General features: G+C 43.2%; 1 protein-coding gene across 2 annotated transcripts in view; it reads right to left on the minus strand.

The window, feature by feature from the left end:
• The window catches only part of ACOT11 (acyl-CoA thioesterase 11), a 113,887-nt gene that overhangs the window by 57,458 nt on the left and 32,795 nt on the right, over positions 1–23,634 (minus strand). Inside the window, exon 1 of one of the 2 annotated variants that reach the window (XM_035121602.2) lies at positions 7,174–7,401. The exons of the other annotated variant lie outside the window; for it this stretch is intronic. The gene's annotated coding sequence lies outside the window, so the exon portion shown is untranslated. Of the gene's footprint in view, positions 1–7,173; positions 7,402–23,634 lie in introns of those variants that run through there. 2 annotated transcript variants of the gene reach the window in all.

Genomic DNA, 23,634 nt, shown 5'->3' on the forward strand with positions numbered 1-23,634 from the left:
TCACCATTTTGTAGTTCAGATCGGGGAAAATAAATACAGTAAATGGACAAAAGTACAAAGATTCACAAAATGTTTAGGGGTATGCATACCCCTGCGTTCCCCCAGGAGAAAAAAAGAAGCACCGGCCGCACATAAGATGCAGGCAGAGAAAGCCATGAAACCCTGGAGACAGGGCCAGCAATGTCACCGCACAGCTCCTTGATTGTGAGAGCACCCTTCTTGAAAATTAACACATAAAAAGGGAAATAGGGGTAGGAGTATAGGTGGTTATTGAGAATGACTGGGAACTATCTGCAACAACAAAAAGTTCATTGAGATAGGAAAATTAGGGCTGGAAAAAACCATTTAGAAAATCAATGTTCATGACATCAGCAGTATCTGTTCATTGTAAGTGTTCAGTGCCAATTTTCATTGTTAACAGATTTCTGTACATCTCCCTTTGATGGATTTAGACCAAGAGTTTAAACAATGTGTGTTTTTCATGCATTACCGGTAATTAGAAAACAGAACTACTGCTGGCTTAAATTGCCTGAACTGTGGGTCCATCCACAGTCCTGTTTCATCCCTTGATTCCAAGTCACGGGCACGAGAGGGTTGATTTTGTTGTTGTTGTTGTTGTTGTCCTGCTGCCTTCTCTGGGAAAACACGTTCTTTACAGCTGAATCGGAACAAATGTCAAGCCATAGAAAACCCAATTGATGTTTGTTCCAATTCAGCAGTAAACAGTAGTTTTCCTGTGGAAAGTGGAGGGACAAAAAAACCCCTGTTGGAACCCTGACTTGAAATCACGAGACAAACAGAATTGTGGGTGGGCTCAGAATTACTACTATTGGTATATAACATTGCTTTAGCCAATGAAACTCAATTAAAAGTTAGGCAGTAGAAAAATGTAAATTGGTGAATACCCCTTTTTAATGGATATACTTGTTCTTAGGAGAGGACAGCAGACCACTCAGGTTTACAGATGTGGTCCAAACATTTAAAAGCAAGAATAGAAAACACACTGCTTGAGAGAGGCTACAGTGTACTAACAATTAATATAAAGACACAATAGCAAATAAAGACAAATAATCTGCAATTAAGACCACCATTATGAAAATTATGGTATTAACTACCCTCCACAAGTATTACAAGATATTCACATCTGCGTTATCCATCTGAGAAAGCAATGAAGAGACAGAGGGCTTTCTGTACCAGCGCAATAGTTATCCTAGGAATATGACAAAAGGACCAGCAAATACCACATTATGACCTCAGGGGTTTCATGACCAGCAGAAGCCATATCAAATGGGAGAGCCAGCCTAACATTATTATCCTTCAACAATCTTGCTTTGGAGTGTCAGGAACTGCACAGAGCGAGACCTGAATTATTAATTTACATTCTAGAAACATTAACAAGGTGGAAGAATATTTTTAGAGTACTTGGCTATTGAAACTAACCAAGTGTCTGTCCTCATTAAAACCTTCAGTCTCAGTCAGCTGTCAAAATTTTGAAAGCTGTTGACTGATGCAGCCTTTAGGGTCACCATGGCAACAAGATACATTACCTAGGTGATGGCGCTCTTACATTGTCACCCCTTGGGTGACCTAGTTCTTGCAAAAAAGAAGAAGAACTATTTGCATTATATTTTGGATATAAGCCTTTAAGCTGAATATTGCACCAGTCATGGAGGTAATTAAGAAGAGCAGGATATACTGTGGGGGCAGCATTTTTTAATATAAAAAAAGTAGAAAAGTTGGCCTGATCATTCAGGTCAGTATCACAAGTCAAGCATGAAGTTCATTTCACTTGTAAACACTATGCATTCTCTTTGTTTACAAGTATCCAATTAACAATGAGTAGTTTTAAGCTATTTGAAGGACACACTATTGGAAAGTTGCGATTTAAGTGGTCCAAATTTCTCAGGAAATTATCTGTCATTTTCCAGATTCATGCCAAATCAGTATGACAAGCAATGCTACACGAAGCAAGCAGTCATATTGACTGGCAACGAGGTCACAAGAGATATTCACGCAGGCCCCACAATAGCACCACCCTTTATAAGACTGTACCATCTCTGAATGCATGTAGCAAGGAGCTCTTTTTTAAAAAAGAAGTTACATGGCTGGAAGAGACTTTTTCAATAACATTAAAGCTCCTCCTAATAGCATCAAGTGCTGGCTGCAGACAGAAATAAGGTCAAAAAGGGGATCACTGAGACACGAGAAAGGGGGAGTGTATTTGCATCTCAAGGAAACCTTGATGTTTACAGAAATACAAAACATACAACTTAAGCTGGAGGGCAGGGGAAGAAAAACACCCCATCCAATGGAGATTGCGTATGCGCAGCAGCCATGAAATGTTGAATGTCAATTGCAGAGGAATAGTGGCTGGACAACTCTATTCACCCTTGGATGAAACAGGCTATATTCAATTCAAGTTGTTTTCAGACACACTTACCTTTTGCCCTTTTATGTCATATGCTCCATAGATAGTCTGATAGTTGACTTGGGGGGGGGGGTGTCACCAACTCCTAGGTATGCATCTGCAAAGAATTACCAGCAAACAGGAGAAGCGGAATGCAGAGTGAATGATCAACTTTCAGCTTCACCAGCTCCCAACTTCTCCTTTGCAGCAACTGAATCTCCAGGGCTCAAGACATATGAAACATAAGGAGATGAACAAAACATCCAACCAATCTACCAAACCACATTTCCACTGTGGCATCCGCCAAGGCAATTAAATTTTCCAGTCATATAGCCAATTCACACCTTTTCGCAATGTTAGAGGATGTCAGCTAAGGTGAAGCGATAGAGAATGTCAGCTAACGCAGAATCAAACAGCCAAGTCCAAATGAAATTCTTGCACTTACGACAATTAGAAATTACAGGTGGAGGGAATCCTTATGCAGAATGGGAAAATTTTATACCTGACAGTGAGATGGGATGGGTCTTGTAGGCAACAGATACCCCACTTTCTCTAGAGGCAATTAATTGCCACAGGCAGGGACAATATGTTGGACACCATAGAGACGGGACAAAGTTCACCCAGTCAATGGATGGAGTTCTACTTGGGTCAGAAAGGAGTCCAGGATTATCATTGTTATATATTTCAACACTGTTCATAAACCCTGAAGACTTCTTGCAGCATCTAACAAATTAACAAACAACAACAAAACACTCAAAACAATAAAACAGAGCTGCAATATTTAGAAAGCAAGGTAAGACACTCACTAAAATAGAATAGGTCCAGGCAAACACACACAGATTTTTTTTTTTTACCTAATGTTGAAAAGACAAAGTCAGCTTCACACAAGGCATTCCAAAGACAGGACACCATTCCTGGGAAGAGCAGGTCCCCTCACCATCACAGAAGGCAAGGGGATCCAAGGAAGGGCCTCTAAGATAGATCTCCACCTACAGGCAGATTCATTTGGGAGCCAGTAGTTCCTTAGGTATCCTAACCCTAAACTGTACTTGCCATTTTTTTCTACCTAACCAGGCAACATGTAACTTGCCTTCTTTGTGCAAGCCTTACTTGCTCTGTAAGCACCTTCGTGGTGTAGATATGTGGAGCCACACATATCTGAATTGCTTAGAGGGTCTCTGGGTGGACGGCCCTTCACTGCAGTAGGGTATTGCCCTAGGATCAGCCTTCATACGTTGTTGGACTATAACTCCCACCAGCCCTTTGGATTAGTAGCCCAAAACATCTTGAGGACACCAGGCTGGGGAAGACTGGCCCAGACCAGGACCAGGGACAGGAATCTGTGGTCCTGCGTATATTGTTGGGCTCCAGCTTCCATGATTAGGAATGATGGGAGTTGTAGGCCAACAAAATCTGCAGTACCACCAGTTATCCACCTGTGGCCTGGATGGGGACCTGGGGGAGGTTTAAAATAGCACAAGCAACACCATTCCTCGCCACTTTGGAGACAGCTGCTTCCCCACCTTTTATCTTAACCTAGATTCTCAGTTGCTTCAGCTCATATATTCCCAGTTTTCAACCATCAGAGCTTCTTTTGCACATTCTGGGAATATTTAAAAACAGAAAGATGAGCAGCAATCGTGAGATTCTCATGGGGGATTATTGGTGTATAATTAAGCAATATCCATAGTAACAAGCAAATCTGCATTAGCCTGACCTAGTTTGAAAAATTCCATCAGCTTGTTGAGGGACAATGACATATTATCTCCCAAAGTACCCCCAACTTTGAAAGCACAACAAAGGCAGGACTATCGTTCTTTTCCAACAATGAGGCAGCCAGAGACAAGGAACTAGGAACTCCATGGCGCAGAGCAAGTTTATGTAATTTTCTGTTCACATAATTTCAGAACAATGTCTATATAAGTTATTAAGATGAAGGGAAATCCCAAACTTATGTTTGCTTCACAGATGAACACATCATTATGCCACCTTGAACAGTTTGGAAAGGTGTGGAATAAATTTCTGAAATAAACTACATATTACAAAATCCTACAGAGATACTTCTCTGCATAAACATTCACATATGATTGGCCTGTGCAAGTTTATGCAAATATTCTTTGGGCCTAGCTGAAAATTGCAGCCACCACAATTCACCTTTCCTGGTAAATTCCTCCCAAACCCACCAGCTACATATTCTCACTCCACTCTACTCTTTTTCTTCCATTTCCCCAAAGGATGCCCCTTGGTGACTCAGAAAATGTGTAACTACTTTATGCACAATGAACATTTAAAGCACCTGCTCCAAAAAAGAAATCTGGAAACTAGTTTGTGAACGGTGCTTTGATCTATGCTCAGTGACAAACAACAATTGCAGGATTCTGGGTTTTATTGGGGGGGTTCCTGTGTGTACACAGAGAGTATTATATTCCAGAGGTGAAATGAGGTCACCGAAAGCTTATACCGTTCTGTATTATTTGTATTTATTCACACACACACACACACACACAGAGAGAGAGAGAGAGAGAGAGAGAGAGAGAGAGAGAGAGAGAGAGCACATTGGGAAAGATACAGCATAACTCCTAAAAATATTGTTAATTTTCAGTGTGGGGAACAGCCAGTCTCCACCACAGTGCTGTTGACTTACAGACTCTGAAACTTACACACTTTCCCCAACCCATTTATTTCTAAAGATGACTGGTCTACTGTTCTCATGTGCATGCACACACAAGAACCTGTCTGACACCGCCTCCAGCTGCCTTCTTCAAGAAAGAATACTTGGCAAAGGTCAGCTATTCAGATCCCTCAAGGTCCATCCTCCCAGTAGACAGGAACTAGCCAACTAAACTTGCCTAATTGGCTTGCCCTCTGTGGCAATCTCTTTTTTAACAACCAGAGTCACAGGGTTGGGACCGGGAAGAGAGATCGTTTGGGCCAGCTTCCCATCTCACTACAACAGCAATAACATGCTTGAGAAAGTAAACAGAAAAGTCATTCAAAAGCCATTCAAGGAGGTTCAAAGTCCCTGTCATGCACTTTATAAATAACTAGTGAAACATGAGGAGTGTATATGGGTGTGTGGCTCGGGGACAGGAGAGTCCTTGCATAAAGGAGCCACAAACCGCAGGACAAACCTTGGCTACAGCTTGTGGCTAGTGTAAAGAGAGCTGAACTATGAGCCTGTGTTCAGACAGTATGCTAAGTCAAACTGTGGCTTCCCTAATCACTTATTTATTAATAGAATACTTAAATAACACAATTTCAAAACTGTGTACAAAAAATATCGATACAATAAAACAACAGACAAAATAAACCGGAATCACAAATCACCAGCCAACAGTTTAAAAAGAATCTCTGTAAGCCTGGCAGCATAGAAAAGCCTGTGAAGATTAAATATCAAATAATAATTTGGTGAGATAGGACAGTGCCAGGTTCAGATTTTGGCAGCCCCCAGGCAAGATGTTCTCAGCAAACCTTCTTCCCCCAACTGTCCCTTAAGTTGCCCTCTGTGCTGGATGCTGCTCCATCTCCTTATCCATCGCTAGAGGGACAATAGCTGCAAGAAGGAGCAGCGGCAGGGAAGAGGAGGCAGCGGTGGCAGCCAGGTCCCGAGAGATATGCCAGCCATAGAGTAACCACACATCTAGAAAGGCAAGGGCACTAACACCTAACTAGGCACATGTGAGGCAGTTCCTTCTGGATAAGGGTCAGTGTATGATTGTGTTGCTTTACATAAGTCCACACTGGACGCACAGTCTTCCATTCATGTCTGCCAATGCAGCAGACAGGGCAAAAGGGAAAACAACTGAGTGTCACTTCCAGAAATTATTGGCAGTGAGTTAGTGCATCCCAAGTGCACCCATGATATTCTTGCAACTTACACAAACGGAAACCACAAGCAACTAGTGTTCAAATATTGCTCTTCAAATGCTGGGAAAGTTCTGTTCCCAGCTTATCTCTATTTCTGCTCAATGAGTAACAACTCATTGCATGAAAAACACTGGTCTCCTACAGAAGTGCCAGGTCTATCAGCAGTTTCCATTGTGACTCAGCCATGTTTAGAAAGTGTGGAGCACGGAAACTCTGGACCAGCTTTTGGTGGGGAAAGTGAAAGGCACATTTTAGACTCTCTTTTTTTTTTTTTGCTCCGGAACCAACTTAGCAATAATTCTCTACACCAAACAAACAAGTTGGTAAAAGTTGCAAGCCTCGTTCACCTTGGAAATTATATACTTAACAGAGATTCTGAAGTCTCTAACCCCAGCTACCTGAAGAACCATCCTGTCATCCATTTGAGAAAACTTAGCATGAGAGGGTAACTTGCAAAGTGGAGGCAGGGATCCTGAAAAAAAAGGCCACAGATTTCTACTTGTGGGACTGTCAGGGAGTTTGGAAACTATAGCTGAAAAAGCTAAGTCTGTAGATGTTCTCTTCCTTTATCTGATAAATGCCATGTCATGGAAGAGAAATAAGACGGTCCACTGCTCCATCAGGAACCTTCCAAAATGAAGTGTGCATTTCCCTCTTAACCACAGAAGTGTTGCTGTTTTTATCACAACTGCGCCCCAATAAAGAAGTTTGCTTCAAGTTCTGCCTGAAGGCAGCTTCATCAGTGCAGAGGTATTTAGCGCTGAACACACACCGCTTTAGCAGCCCTCCCCAAGATCAGAAGTTCACTGGTTTGAGAAGTCATTTCCTCCACCCTCTATTACCCCAGGAAAACGCTTAGCCATGGCTAGGTCTCTCCCAATCTTCTCTGCCCCTCTCACCTTTGCCAGAGGAAGCTGAAAACTGCCAAAGATTGTTCCTGTGAAACAGGCAGACACTTGCACTGAGCGATCTCAGTTCAGGCTGCGACTCTCAGTGAAGGAGGAATCCCAGGCCACCTGCAAGCAGAACTTTTCTGCCTCATGCTTTTTATTCTCTCTGTGTGAGTCCTTAGGGCTTTCCAGGCAGAACCACTGCCAGGGCTTTCCTTCGGTTCACTGGGGAGTGGTAAACCCTCAACTTCCGTTAAAAAAAAAGTCTTTTGAAGTTTTCTTAAGGTGGAACTTTGTAGAACTGTTCATCGTACTTTCCAAACTCTTTCATCAATCCCTTCTCCCATTCCTTTTAAAGTAGCAGAAATTTCTCTATAATTTTCAAGAACCTCGAACATTGGCTACATACTACTCCTCACCAATTTTTTTGTAGGTGATAAACAAAGAAACAGAAGGGCCTTGATTCTGAGGTTGCTTCCAGAAGGCCCCCATCATATTCAAAGTACATTCACCACACATTTAAAGCACATGACTTTCCCCCAGATAATCCTGGGAACTGTAGCTTCCCCCTTGCAGACCTAAAATTCCCAGTATGCTGAACAAACTACAGTTCCCACAATCCTCTGGGGCAACTCACTGGCTTTAAAGGCAAGTTGGATGTGCCTTAAATGCACGGTGTGGATCTTAATGTTGGGCCAATACTTTCCAGCGCATGTCCCTGTCATTTTCCTTATCACAGAAAGTCCGTTTCTTTGGTGTTTGTTTTGCAGCAGCTCCAAATGAGCCTGAATTTGGCAGTGACTGCCTGGAAGCTCCCTGAGTCCCTGTGATAAATTGTAAGTCAATTTAAAGTTTATATTCTATTACTAATACTTTGGCCACCTCATGAGAAGAGAAGACTCCCTGGAAAAGACCCTGATGTTGGGAAAGATGGAGGGCACAAGGAGAAGGGGACGACAGAGGACGAGATGGTTGGACAGTGTTCTCGAAGCTACGAACATGAGTTTGACCAAACTGCGGGAGGCAGTGGAAGACAGGACTGCCTGGCGTGCTATGGTCCATGGGGTCACGGAGAGTCGGACACGACTAAACAACTAAACAACAACAACATTCTATTACAAATCTCAGAATTTCAGCCTTACAAAATCTTCCTAAGTCATAAATATAAAAGGGGGGGGGTGTTAGTTGGACAATATGGCCAATATCCCATATAAATGTGAAGAAGATTTTGCTGACCGTGGCAGTAAGGAATAGTTATTCCAAAATATATCCTTTCCTTCCCCACCAGCATCACTTATGAGACCAAAGTTGTAAAAACTTGCCACAGCCACAGTGTGAAGGATGAAAGCCAATCTCCAAACAACTGAGACTTGTTCTAAGTGTAGCCAATAACTCAACAAACAAAGAGGTAAGTGGAGGCTGCAGGCAGAACTATCAATTATGAATTCATGACTACCATTTTACAAACACACACACACACACACAAATAACATTAAGAAGAGCCTGCAGGATCAGGCCAGTGACCCATCTAGTTTAGCACCCGGCCCTCACAGTGGTCAGCCAGATGCCTGTGGTAAGCAGGATCCAAGCACAAGAGCCCTCTCCCTGCTCCTGTGGTGGCAGAGCCTAGTAGCCATTGATAGCTTTATCCTCCATGAAGTTGCCTAATAGTGTCCATCCCTTCTTCCTGTGGGAGGGAATGCTATAGTTTAAAACTATTTGCTGGGTCAATGAGTAATTTATCTGTCCTGAACCATCCAACATTCAGCTTCATGAGATGTCCATGTGTTCTACTGTTATGAAAGATGGAGGAAAAACCTGCTCTCCATCCACTTTCTCCATGCCATACTATAATTTTAAATGCGTCTAATGTATTAAATGTATTTAAATGTCTGCTGTGTGCCTGTGCTACGCACCCCCTTAGTCCATCATGCTTCTCATTTTAGTCTCATCCTTAAACAAATCGAATGTATATACTTAACTTTGATTGAATAATAGGGAACAAATGTATCTCTTTGCAGATGGTTCAGATCATCTGGATATCGTTGTCCCTCAGACCCGTATTTCTCGCTGTGCATGTTACCCTCTCTTCTTACCATCCCTTCAAACTCAAGCCAAATATGTGCAGTCAGGCAACACCCAGCTGAGAGACCTGAGGGCTCAAGAGTAAATATCCAAGTGTACAGGAAAAAGCAACTCTAAAGAAATATAAAGGCATTTACAATCAAAACTAGCAGAAAGGTTGGGAAGCCAAGGCCTTACCCTCTTGTGGATCATGACAAGGGGGTGTTATTGCATTGTTCAATTCCTTTTAACCTTTTCAGTGTTTGAAATATACATTAATAAAATCCCTCTTAGATTTCTAAGAGCAAAAAGGTTTGTTCTGAATTGCTCTAGAATATCATCCAGGAATTGCAGCATCCAACATCTACATCTGGCTTGAAGTAAAGTATGACTAGATGCAAAAATATCCCTCTTCAGTTTCAAGATTCCTCTGGGATGGTGCATCTACTACATCCATGCCTAATCTGTTGCAGTGGTTGACCTTCCCATGTGGTTAGGAAGCATTTACAGCACAGCCTTTACAACCCAACCCTATATGTTACTCAGAAGTAAATTCGATAGGGTTAGGCGCCAATCCTATAAATACATTAAGTGTTACTTTTATTTTCTGATTGCACAATTTTGTTTCTGACAGCAATGTGAAATGATCCACACCATGCATTTAAAGTACAAGGCTTTCCCAAAATAATCATGGGAACTGTAGCTTCCCTCCCCCTTCGCAGACCTACAACTCCTGGTACCCTTAATGGACTACAGTCCCCAGAATTTTAAATCATGTGATTTAAATGTATGTTGGGTCTGCTTTAAATGTATAGTGGGTGTTTGTGGGGAAAACGGGACATTTTTCTTCACCTCCCTCAATTTCCAACTCTCCAAGTCCTTGCCATTTGATTTTACTATGAGAGAGAAAAGCGCCTTGTCCTTAGACAAGCAGAGGTGACGCAGGCCACCAGTTTGCATACTTAGATGTGTGCACCGTACTTACCAATAAATGATCGTTGTAAGGGCAAGTGCATATTAACCGCTGCTATGTGCATCAGCCATAAAGTGTCTCATGGATCCCTCTACAGCGCATCCACATCATGGAGCATCTTCATATCACTGCTAATACCTGTATGGAGCAATTCCTGTATCCAGCATCTTCCATAATACATGCCATTGACCAGCCCTCTGCTGTCCTGGTATCATCAACAAGAGCACAAACATTGAATCAGCTGTTAAGTGTGAAAAATAGCAAGAGACCCTCATAATCTCCAGGTTTTGCCATCCTGGCAAGCACACTACCATTGTTCTAGAATACAGACCCATGAAGAACTTGTCTTTATAATGCAAGTAGAGATCCAGAACTCGGGGGGTAACAGAAGCAGCAAAAAATCAAGACCGGGTTTAGGTGTGGGGCCGAAGTTTGGAGGCAGCAATTCTGAGAGCAGTTATTCTATGTTCTTAAGATCCCTTTTTCAAACAGCCTCTTATGAAAATCTGCGCCTTGATAAAGCTGCCACTACGAATTCTTCTTCCCTGGTAATATCAAGGATGGGGTGTGTCTTATGCCTTAATGTGCAAAGTCATATTACAATGCTTTCCTCTTCTTGTTTACACAGTGAAGGGAATCACCATTCCTAGGTTTCCTTTACCGCAAGGAATTGCATCTTTTCTTACAAGGGCGTATGAAAAATGTCTAAGAAATCCAGAGCCTCCAGCCCAGAGACTTGATACCATTCTTATTTAGGGAGCTGCACATCTTCCTTTGTCCCATAGTAAATATCAAAGAAAAAACCTGTTAAGCAAAAGATGGCATTATCCACTGAAGAAGAAGAGCTTGGGGGCAAATATCACCAGATTGTTTATGGCATACCATCCATCTTGCTCAGATTTTATCTAGAATACATATCCAGTGCATCTCTCCAGAAGTGATCTGCTCCAGAACAGATATAGCATTGCTTTTTTCTTCCCTCCCACCCCCTCGCTCCCACAAGCTTGTTTACAATGTGTACACTTTTATGGCTCGGGAAAGAAAACAGCCTCTATAATCATGCATAGCAATCAACCCTCATTATTTACTCTTAATGATTTTACAGTATTTTTACACTAGTCCCCTAGAAATTTTAGTCATCCCAAAGAGAATAGCTTGCTTGTAACCATTTGCTAATTGCACGTATGAATGTCAATTAATTCACTTAGCTAATTATCCACTCTATGAACATCATGCACCAAAGAACTGTAAAAAGACAGGCATATGGTAATAGATTTGGAACAGAACATAGCATGTTGGTGGGTATTCATTTCATCAGATGAGGCACTGCAGGGGGGGGGGAATGGACACATGTGTATTAAGTTAGCATGTCAGCACACCCTGGATGAAAAGGCACTGTCAGCTTGGGGAATACCAGCTCCATAAGCCATAATTACAGCATTATGCTAATTGTGCCTGAACATTGATCAAAATATCACTGGAAGGATACTGCAACAGCACTACAACTTTGGTTTGGAGATCGCATCGCAAGTCAAGCGTTTAAGAGGTTCTAATCATCTTGCTCCTTTCAACATAAGCAAGAATTACGTTTCATCTAGGAGTCCTCTTGAAAATCGCTAATAGGGAAAACACACACAGCTAAATTGGCAGAATTCCTCATAAACCTAATCCCAAAGAACCCAAATGTTTCAAGAGGCCTCACATCACATGTGTTTTGGTCCGAGAGATGCAGCTATATTCAAATATCAGCCTTTAGTTCCAGAACACTTATCAATTAAGGAGAGCAAAACCCAAACAACTGATTTTTATCAATTTTGCTCTCCAGAAATCAGCAGCCAAGAACTGCAGGTTTCACAACAAGGTCACATCCACCGCCATACATTTATGCTGCTTAAAGCGTTATGGCTGCTTTAAATGTATGGTGCGGATGTGACCTAGGCGTTAACAACTAAAACTTGATAAATCTGTGTTTATCTGTGAGAGGAGGACAATAACATTGGGTGTTTTCAAACGAGCAACTCCTGATGTTATTCAGCAATTGCTCTTCCACCGGAAGCATGATGAGGAAGAACAGCATACTTTCCACACTTTGGGGATACAGCACTTTGTGTGTACAGTGCACATTCTGCTATGCTCTATCCACACTAATGGGGATAACATAGTTATGTGAGCATGGAAGGGACCATTTAACCTGAGCATGTCATTTACATAGGAATATATGCCAAGTCAGATCATTGCTCCATCTAGCTCAGTACAGGTACTGTCTACTTTGACTGGCAGTGGTTCTCCAGGATTTCGGGGGGGGGGGGTCTTTCCCAGTCCTACATGGAGATGTCAGTGATCTTTTACATGCAATGCACAACTTGCACAACTCCTAACCTCCTTTCTCTCCAGCCCATTGAACTATTGTTATTTTTAAAATTTGCATGGGAACATGTTTTTTTTTTACTTACGTGCTTTTGCATAACTTCTTCAATACTTTTAAGGCAAATAAGGTGTTTCAGTACAAGTTTTAAAAACACAATTTATAAACAACATACTGATAAAATGGCACCACCAGGAAAAGGTGGACTCGGGAGGGGCAGGGAACCAAATGCGTGGCAACGGGCTCATGTGCTCAATATATCACTCCGCATCCCCAAACCACATCTCTTTAAAAAGATAGAAGACTAGCATCAAAGCATTCTATGCCTTTGGATAACAAAAGGAGCCAAGAGTTCCCCAGATATCATTTCATATTGCTCCCCCCCCCCGGACACCACATAATAATTAGTAGTCACTCACTTAGTTAACTTTAGTGCATAAGCTTCTCTGCCTGGTATATTTCCCTACCCCCTTATATGCAATCAATGTCGCACAAATGCATGTGAGATCCTGGGCTATCAGAAATATTTGAGGGCTGGTAACATCTGAAGACCTGCATGCAAAATTATTTCAGGTCTAAACTGCACATTTAACAGTTCTGAGGTAGTAGAGTCAAGGACACAACTTCAGATTATAAGGGGCAAGGCAGGAAGATGCCAGTTAAAGGAGGAGGAGGAGGAGGAGGAGGAGGAGGAGGAGGAGGAGGAGGAGGAGGAGGAGAATTGTACCCCACCCACCTGACAAAATATAAAGGAACACAACAAATGCTCCCTTGCCTTAAACAAAAACAATCCCTACCAGAAGATGACCCAGAATAAATGAGAGAGTGGTTCTTCTGTGTACTCTGCTAGTTTTCCTATTTAGGGCAATATTCAAAAAAATGTTATCCATACAACCCCTGTAGACTGAAATGGAGCAGACCATGCTATCATCTCAAAACTCTACAACCTCACCCGCTCCTCATTCTGCTGCATGTGTAGCTCCGGTCCCACTAAATTCTTAATACAAGTAACTTAAGATAATACCGCCTTATCATCTTCTTATTTATGATGGAGCTTACCCAGGATTTGAACTGGAGGACTTCTACCTCAAAGACATCATGCACTTAACCTCTCTCTACAATATGTGCTCCTATTTGCATAACCCTTTTCATACATTTACAGCTGAGCCCGTAAGGTTGGCTCAGGTAGACGCTTTAAAAGCTGGACATAAACTGTAATCTTTCACAGCTAAAGAGGATGCTGAACCATCACAATTCCTTCCGAGGCACATGAGCCCTCATTTACAGAAGCTCTCTCTCTCTCTCTCCACACACCACACACACACACACACACACACACACACACACACACAAAAAAAAACACATGTTATGCAGCAAGCGTTCTACAACCTGGGAGCTCTGTACTTCCAAAGTGCATAATAAAAGCAGTTTTGCAGACATCTCCAATGGAAAAGGCTCATTATGAAATAGGAAAGAGGCACTAGCTGGCACATTAGCCTAATAAATCATAGCCTTGTAGATTCTTTTGCATTAGCTAGCCTAGCCTCTGGGACAACTTGAGTTTCTGGCAGAGATGGAAATCCTAACCAAAGTATTAAACCTTTGTGGTGATGCTAGCAAACCAGCCTGCCTCAGTCCCTTCCCACCTACCGGGTAGGTACAACTGCCCCCTTTCAGCTGAGCTTCCCTTTAAATCCTTGGAAGCTCACAGACAGGCAGATTCAGCTACAGCCAGCAAATTAACCATTTAAAGGAAGTATCCACTTTTAGTCTTTAGTCAACATGACTGCTGGTTCTGTACTGTATATAAAAAAGCTGTCCACTGCCACATTGTAACTTCCAACGTTTCACAGAGAAGCATCTTATTCTGCAAATGCAGAATAAGGCAGCCTTAGAATCTCAGCTTCTATTTAAGCTTTCTTTAAAAAGCGTTCTTTATCAGTTAAGATAATTTGAAGTTCATCTATATGATGATGTGTGTTTAAAAATGACTCAAAAGCCAGAACAGGTTTTCACCATCCTGTCTGATGATGTTCACCCCTTCCGACAATATATATATATATATATATATATATATATATATATATATATATATATTAAATTGAAGCAATTGAAGCAAACATGCACTTCTTCCTTTGCAGAAGCCACATTTTCTTGGTTCAAAACCTGAATTCCTTCAATGCCCTAATTCAATAAAAGGGGTTAAAAGGGGTTCCCAGTACCTTGCCTACCAGCAGATTGAGCAAACCTTAGCAAATTTCTGAATTGTTAAATTCAAACCCGAAAATCATACTTATGTACATCATGATATTCATAGCTCAACATCTCAACTCCAGGTATAAAAGTTAAAAGTACTAAAATCAGAATTTGACCAAGAACCAGCTTCCAATTAAGATGGACGTCACTGTTATCATCTGGCTGAGTTGAGTTCTGTATGAGGTACAAACAGCATATATAGTATAGCGTATATGTATCAATTACTAAGCAGCTTCTGTTGAAAGGTATGAGAAGAACAGCAGAGTGTGCTGTGCACTGAGCATACTATGAATGCAAGTCAGGTAAATGTCACACTAAGGTAGCCTGCAGAGTACCTAGTTTGCAATTTGAATTCACAAGCAGCCTGTTTGCAAATGCTGACCAAACAGTACTTGGACACACACCTAGAAATACACACATAAGTTCTGTGAATACCAGAAATCCCTCTGCAGAATTGACCGAACTGATTTATTTCACTAGAACTAATGTTTTATGTTTAAGTTGGTGGCCAACTTTAAAAATTGATCCATTATTCTAAAGCTTTCCCTGTGGTTTAACAGCTGGAGGATTTCCCTTTCCAAAACCAACAGTATATGCAAAATTATTAATGCAGCTGATCCAAAACACACCCAAATTGCAAGTCATTCCATGTTTACAGTACCACCACAAAGACGGCAAAAGCAGTTTAAACTAACAATGCTTCTTAGCTTTAATCCACTGTTCTTGCTTTCCTGGTTTCTGAAGCACATTCGGAATTCATGATGACCTTAACAGATTGAAGAACTGGGCTCAAACTATCAATGAATCTCAACAGGGACACATGTCAGGTTCTACACTTTGGCAGGAATAACCAGCTGCATAAATATAAGATGAGGAACACCTGGACTGCCAGTAGTATATGTGACAAGGACCTAGGAGTCTTAGTAGACCACAAGCTTAACATGAGTCAACAGTGTGATGCAGAAACAAAAAAAAGCTAATGCTATTCTAGGTTGCCTCAACAGAAGTATGGTGCCCAGATCAAAGGAAGTAATAGTGTGACTTTATTCTGCCTTGGGCTCCTTGATCACTGCAGATGGTGACAGCAGTCATGAAATTAAAAGACTGCTTCTTGGGAGAAAAGCAATGACAAACCTAGACAGCATCTTAAAAAGCAGAGATATCATCTTGCCGACAAAGGTCCGTATACTTAAAGCTATGGTTTTCCCAGTAGTGATGTATGGAAGTGAGAGCTAGACCATAAAGAAGGCTGATCGCCAAAGAATTGATGCATTTGAATTATGGTGCTGGAGGAGACTCTTGAGAGTCTCATGGAATGCAAGAAGATCAAACCTATCCATTCTTAAGGAAATCCACCCTGAGTGCTCACTGGAAGGACAGATCCTGAAGCTGAGGCTCCAATACTTTGGCCACCTCATGAGAGAAGACTCCCTGGAAAAGACCCTGATGTTGGGAAAGATGGAGGGCACAAGGAGAAGGGGACGACAGAGGACGAGATGCTTGGACAGTGTTCTCCAAGCTACGAACATGAGTCTGACCAAACTACGGGAGGCAGTGGAAGACAGGAGTGCCTGGTGTGCTCTGGTCCATGGGTTCACGAAGAGTCGGACACGACTAAACGACTAAACGACAACAACATTCTGCCTTGGTCAGACCCCACCTGGAGTACTATGTCCAGTTCTGGGCACCACAATTTAAGAAGGATTTTGACAAGCTAGAACATATGCAGAGGAAGGTGACCAGGATGATTAAGGACCTGGAAACCAAACCTTATGAGGAATGTTTGAGGGAGCTGCATATGCTTAACCTGGAAAAGAGACTGAGAGGAGATATGATAGCCATCTTTCAACATATAAAGGTCTGCCACATGGAAGATGGAGCAAGCTTGCTTTCTGCTGGGGAAAGGACCTGAAAGGTGTGCTTGGGTGGGGAGCGGGGGAGCAGATTTATTGCACAAGGACTCCTAACCAGCTATAATTGCACAACCTGAATTTGCCAACACACAACTGAATTCCATCAGAAAATACTGGCAGTCCCATGATTGGAGAGGTTTTCACAGCAGTTTAGAACTATGGACAAGGGGGAAAGCAGTTTTATCAGGCACTTAGACGACACTTCTCCAAACACAGCACTGATCACCTAGCACAGGCAGAAGTTAGGAAAATCTGAAAGGGAAAGCACAAAAGAAGTTTGTAAAGCTTTGTAATTAACAAGCTTGTGCATGTAACTCTGCCCTCTCCTGGAAGGAACTAAATACTGAACTGACTGCTAAGCACCAAAGCAGCAGCACCATGTTTACTAAATGTCACCTGTTGGAGAACAAGCAAAGGCATCATCCAGCAAGCTCATTACAAAAAGCCAAAGGTCGTCAAGTCTGAACTAGGTTTGGGCCAATTACTAACATGAGAAGCAATCGAGACATGACAAAGGAAAAAGTAATTTTCCACCAATAAGAAGCTTTATTTTGACCTATAATATGTCACTTAACTATTGTTAATCCAATATAGGAAGTGAACAAAACTATGCAGTTAATATTAGATTGCGTCAGCTTCTAGATGCCAGGAATACAAAGGAATGACTTTCAGAAAACAACTTCAGACAAACCTTCCTTTTGAACCTAACTCCAAGAGCTCTGCATTTGTCACTATACCCATGCGCCTTTACAGGATATTTTCATCCTAAATATTGATTAACCTAAAATAGCTATCTGAAATATCTATGAAACAAAATGCAGGCTTTCTAAGTGAGCATACTGCAGTGTAGCTAGACAGACACTGCCAAAGTACAACACTCACCTACATATAAATATTTCTTACGAAAGCTTTGCAGAATTATTAAGTCCTAGTACCCTGTTCGTTACAGCATGTGCCAACTGGACAATGTCCCCCATGGGGAGGTCCACCAGACATAGATGCAAACGTATATTCAGGTGGCAGGATAGAACTTAGGTAATTGGGTTATATTGATGCTGCTTTTCCCTTCATTTTTTATTTTGACTTTGGCTGTCCCTGGAATTTTGCTATTCTGCATGCTAGTTCCAGTCTTGTGGGGAAAACAGCATAGAATTGCAGAGTTGGACCCCCCAAGGTTGCAATGTCATGTAATAACTGAGATATATATGGCTATATATCTCAGTGATAGAGCACATGCTCTGTGTGCAGGTTCAGTTATTGGCATCTCTAGGTAGAGATCTCTAGGTAGAGGGATGCGGGTCGTGCTGTGGGTTAAACCACAGAGCCTAGTGCTTGCCGATCAGAAGGTCGACGGTTTGAATCCCTGCGACGGGGTGAGCTCCTGTTGCTTGGTCCCTGCTCCTGCCAACCTAGCAGTTTGAAAGCACATCAAAGTACAAGTAGATAAATACTTGGCGGGAAGGTAAATGGCATTTCCATGCGCTGCTCTGGTTCACCAGAAGTGGCTTTGTCATGCTGGCCACATGACCTGGAAGCTGTACACTGGCTCCCTCGGCCAATAGAGCAAGATGAGCGCCACAACCCTAGAGTCGGTCATGACTGGACCTAATGGTCAGGAGTCCCTTTACCTTTACCTTTAGGTAGAGCTAGGACTAGGAATGTTCCCTGCCTGAAACCCTACAGCAACCTTTCTCAAGCTTGGGCCCAAGATGTTGTTGGACCAGAACTCTCATCCTTCCTAATTAGAAGGACCAGTGGTCAGGGATGATGGGAATTTTAGCTGAACAACAGCTGGGGACCCAAGGTTGAGAAAAGCTGCCCTACAGCAGGGTTTCCCAAGCTTGGGTCACCGGCTGCTTTGGGACTACAATTACCATCATCCCTGACCACTGGTTTTGCTAGCTAGGGATGATGGGAGTTGTAGTCCCAAAGCAGCTGGAGAGCTCGAGCAAGGATGGCTAACATGTTGCCCTTCAGATGCTCTTGGACCAACTCCCATCATACAGACATAGGCCATGCTGGCGGGGGCCAATGGGAGCTGTAGTTTAGCAGCATTCAGAGTGTCACATGCTTGCCTCACACATCCCATGCCCTACACAGTGCTGCCACATTTGAAGCGCTTTCCTTCCCTCAAAGAACCATGGGCAGAGAGTTGCAGCTCCCAGCTTAACAAACAACAATGCCCAGAATTCTTTGAGGGGAGAAGGAAATGTGTTTCAAATGTGCTCTATAGAAAAAGTGTGCACGCAACCTAGCTGTACCCAACTGTGAGCTAGAAACGAGCCAGTGGTCTGATTAAGGCTGCTTGCTATGTTTCCAGTGGTCTGATTAAGGCTGCTTGCCATTAAAACAACAGAATCCCACCCCAAAAGGCCGGGAAACCAAAATTAAAAAGTTGGTTGTCTCAGTTCTTGAGACGAAAACCTTCACTATTTTTTAAAAGTGACTGAGATAAAAGATGCTATTAATACTAGGGCATTCGTCAGTTAATTCCCTAGGCCAGCAGGGGCCACTACCAACCAGCCCAGGCACAAACAATAATACAACCTGCCTCAAGTTGCTCTACATGTGTTCCCCTCACTCATCTACCTGTACCAGAAAGCTGGCTTCCAAGGGCAGCAGATTCCTATATTTTCATCGGGGAGGAAGAGCTCTCTGGAAACATATAAACACAGTGGCCCTTGGTTTCAGAAAGCCACTGTAAGTTTGGAGCACATGGCAGAGCTCAGCATCCTTTATGGATTCTCGTGTGTGCGTGCGTGTGTGCGTGCGTGTGTGTGTGTGTGTGTGTGTGTGCGACAGCCCCATTTCCTTGTTCGTCTCCCGGCAACTGTGGTACTTTCCCTGGGCTACTCTGAGAGGCTTTTGTTGCCAGATATTCTTTTTTATTTTACTGCATCCGCTAATCTCTCCCCTCTCTCTTTGAAAATGACAGATGTAAGCTCAGATCAGTTGCCTGACCCACGCCGTTCCTGCAAGACAAAGAAGTGTTCCCAGAGAGAATAAAGACCCGCTACACTGGATGCGCTTTCTCCCACCCCACCCCCTTTCCTCCCTCAAAGTCTCCAGGGGTTTATAAACCAGTTGAGGGAGAGGGAAACTGCTTTTTTTAAAAAAAGAAATAAAAATAAAATAAAATGAGCGTGGCACCACGTGGACTTAAAAAATAAAATAAAAAGGCACCAAGAAGCACCGCAGCAAGGATTAGCTCGCCGGATTTATCTCTCTTCTCTCCCCCCCCCCCCGCATCCCTTTCCGAAGCCACACAGCTCTCCCTGCCAAAATTAATCTCTCCCGCGCCCCAAATTGAGGGATGAAATGCGCTTCCCTCCCGTGTGTGTGTGTGTTTGGGTGGGGGGAGAACCTGCCGGGTCTGGGTGCCGTGGGGCGGAGAGGTCTCTAGGGGGCACTGTTGCTCCGAGTTCCTCTCGCGGCCAGTCCAGCTCGCACGGCGAATATGCCTGTTCTCAGAAATGTCCTCTTCCACCCTGCTCCCTCCGCCCTTCATCCCCGGCTCTGCATCCTCTTCCCTCCCTCCCTCCCTCCTTCCCTAGTGCCAAGTGTCAGCCTCAGGAGGAATTAGCCATTGCAAAACCCCGAGGGAGTAGAAGAGAGCCGGTGTTGCAGAGCAGAAAATGCCAGGGTCTTTTCCACCGCTGAGCCTCTCTCTCTCTCTCTCTCTCTCTCTTTCCCCCTCCCGCGCTTTCCCACACCAGATACTGCAGTGGCTCTAAAGCAAACCTGCTGCACCCCTCTTTTTTTTGGGGGGGGGGACAGAAGGGGCACCTTGCTTCCGTCTCCTCTTTGCATGTTAAAAGGGGCAGGGAAAAGATGGGAAACCAGTTCGCCTCTCACATTAACCACACAATAAATGGCTACATTAGAAAGGAGAGGGATCTCAGCACAAAATCTGCAATACTGGATTTCTACCCAAGCAAATGATTCTCTCTCTCTCCAGACTCAAAAATTTAGTTCTGGTAGGAGAGGCACATTTGGAAAAGCCCCCTCCCCCTTTAAACACACACACACACACACACACACCCCTCCATATGATTTATTTCTGCAGAGAGACAGGAAAAGGAACACCCAATGTAAACCCCAACATTTGCAAGTACCCCACTTTTTGGGGTGGTGGGGAGGCAACCTCTGCGTTTCGACCCGCTCTCATAGCCCGGCGGGTGAGAGAAAGTATTGATAACCCCAGTATAACATCCCACCCTACCCCCCAACATTTACTTACAACGAGGAAATAAAAGCTGTTTTGTTTTTAAGCAGAAAGTTTTGCTGGACGGAAGAAGAAAAAACTTTGCATCTAATCACTGAGAGGAAACTTTTTTTTAAAAAAAGAAGCAAGCCACATAGAGAGCGCCTTTAATTGAAACCATCTCTGCAGTGGAAAAACACAGCCCCCCCTCTCCCCCTGTGTCCTATGAAATCATAATAAGAAGCGTGCAAAGGGGTTGCAAGAGGAAGAGAGCAGGGTTGTGGGAGGCTAGTATAAAATCCTGCAGACACTGGGACACAGTTTTGATACTATGGTTACTTGATCTGACCAAAACATGCAGCAAAGAGCAGTGACAACAACAATAGATCAAGCAGTAAAGGAAATTCCTTCCGGGATGGACAGAGTGGAGGGAGGAGAGCTGCTTGGCTGGAACGCTGAGACACGAGGCTCCGCCAATCAGCGCGCAGCAGCCAGCAGTTTCAAAATGCCCCTGCTCTCCCCACCTCCCCTCCCTTTCCCCTGCTCTACACAAGAATTGCTGAGACGTTTCTCTACACACGTCTCTGTAACCCTGAGTGTGCTGCAGCAGCGAGATTTCCAAGTCCCCCAACACAGACACACACACACACACCACATTCCTCAGCCCTAAGCTGCACAAGTTGGAATCATAAAAATTCTCTTCTCCCCGCCCCCCCCCCCCCGTTCTGGCTCTCTGCTAAAGCTTTTATGTGCAATTATATGGACAGACAGATCTACACTGTATGCATTGTAAAACAAAGACACCCAATGCAACTTGAGCCCCTTTAGGAGCAAGAAGGGTCAGTATGCAGAAAGGCCCTGTTTATTAATACTGTCAGGACTTGAGATCAAGAGACCGTGACGTAGGTGGTTTTTGCTAAATATTGGGGTGGGGGTGGAATTAACAAAACAATATACAGTATTAATATGGAAATGAGATACCATCAGTTCAGTGTATGTAGCGGACAATGCAAAGAGTTACATTTTTAAAAAAAGAGCACATGAAATTCATCACACCCACAAGCAAATTATAGCATTGCATACGTTTAAAAAAGTGACCAGGAGCCTATGGTTCAACAAAATGAGGCAGCCAACAGAGTCTAAATATGCTTGTTAACAGAATGAATTCTCTTGTATAGCTTTTGCAAAATAAGTAACCAAAATGTCGTGACATATGCCTAACTCCCAGCATAAAATCACAATAGCGCTGCACTCTAGTTGGTAGCTGGTACTTCATTATTTTTAACTGGGAATATCCCTATTTCTCCTACACTTTATGAATAACAAGATTGTATTAATTATGCATATACAGTAGCTGCAAGCAGATTGCTAGTTTCTTCATCTCTAAGTACTTGATTAAAAGAGAGAGAGAGAGAGAGAGCAAACAGACCATTCATACTCTTAAAAGAGCTTAGGCTTTTTCTGCAAACCACCAAAAAACTTCAAGGGCCCTACATTTTCCAAAGGGAAGGAACAAACATTTGTAGGATCTTTCACCCAGGCTGGAAAATGGCTAGGGCAAAAGAAAGGTTGAGGCAGTGGAAGAGGGGGGAGAGAAAAGATCAAAACTTGTTAGGTGCCTGCGTTGTGTTTACCATTCAGTGGCTTGACTTGCCTAATACACACACACCCTTTGTAATACTCTCCATGCAGCTGCTCCGGTAAACAGGAAGCTAGCAGTAGCTGGAGTGCCCAGCTTGCTGGTTTTTTGTTTTTGTTTTAATTTCTGAGACAGACAGACAGACATGCGCGCGCGCACGCACACACACACACACACACAAACTGACTGCCTGCGAAGTCTACTTTCCAGTCTTGACATTGAAAACACACACAAAAGCTGTCTCATTTCTTGCACATTCCTTCCAAAATAACACAATACTGAAAACATCAAATGGGAACTTGCAGGGAACAGGGATTTTAGAACCAAGTAGATCAAGTAAGGCATTTTCAGCACACAGGCATTTTTTTAAAAAAAGGTTGCTTACTTGATTCAAAGGCAGCAGTGACCATCAACCTACACCGGTCACCTTCTCTGCATGCATCAGCAACCAGTGCTATTTTTCTAGAAAAAGAGGTGCCGGAACTCACCAGGAACGCCTCCTTTGTTGTCTTATAATGGCAATGGCACCCACCTGAGAGGTGCCGGAACTGAGTTCCAGTGAGTTCCACCTGAAAAGAAACCCCACTGAACAGCAAATAAAGGGGTACACTGCTGGTAGAAAGTAGCACAGTTCATACAGTGGGGGTGGGCTCTCCTGAGCCACCCTGGGAGGGTCGTAGCTCAGTAGCAGAGCATCTGCTCCGCACACAGAAGGTCCCAGGTTCAATCCCTGGCATCTCACTCTAGCTAGTGTTGGGACCCTGTCCAAAACAGCTAGAGAGCTGCTGCCAGTCATTGTAGACAGTACAGAGCTAGCTGGACCAGTATCATGAGCATAAGACAGCTTCCAATGTTGTTTCTGTGCCTCACACAGTCAACTTTTATGCAAGGTCTTCTCAGACTTTCCTCCTTCCATAGTGAACGAGGATGATGAGGTCACTGAGAAACAAGAGGGAGGTATTCACATGCTCAGGGGAAACTGGGCTGTCGTGTACTGTTTACAGAATACAATACAAACATACCTTAAGTGGATGCCGACGCCACCCAAAAAACTCA

Source organism: Zootoca vivipara, chromosome 7, assembly GCF_963506605.1.
Source record: "Zootoca vivipara chromosome 7, rZooViv1.1, whole genome shotgun sequence".
Classification (NCBI taxonomy): domain Eukaryota; kingdom Metazoa; phylum Chordata; class Lepidosauria; order Squamata; family Lacertidae; genus Zootoca; species Zootoca vivipara.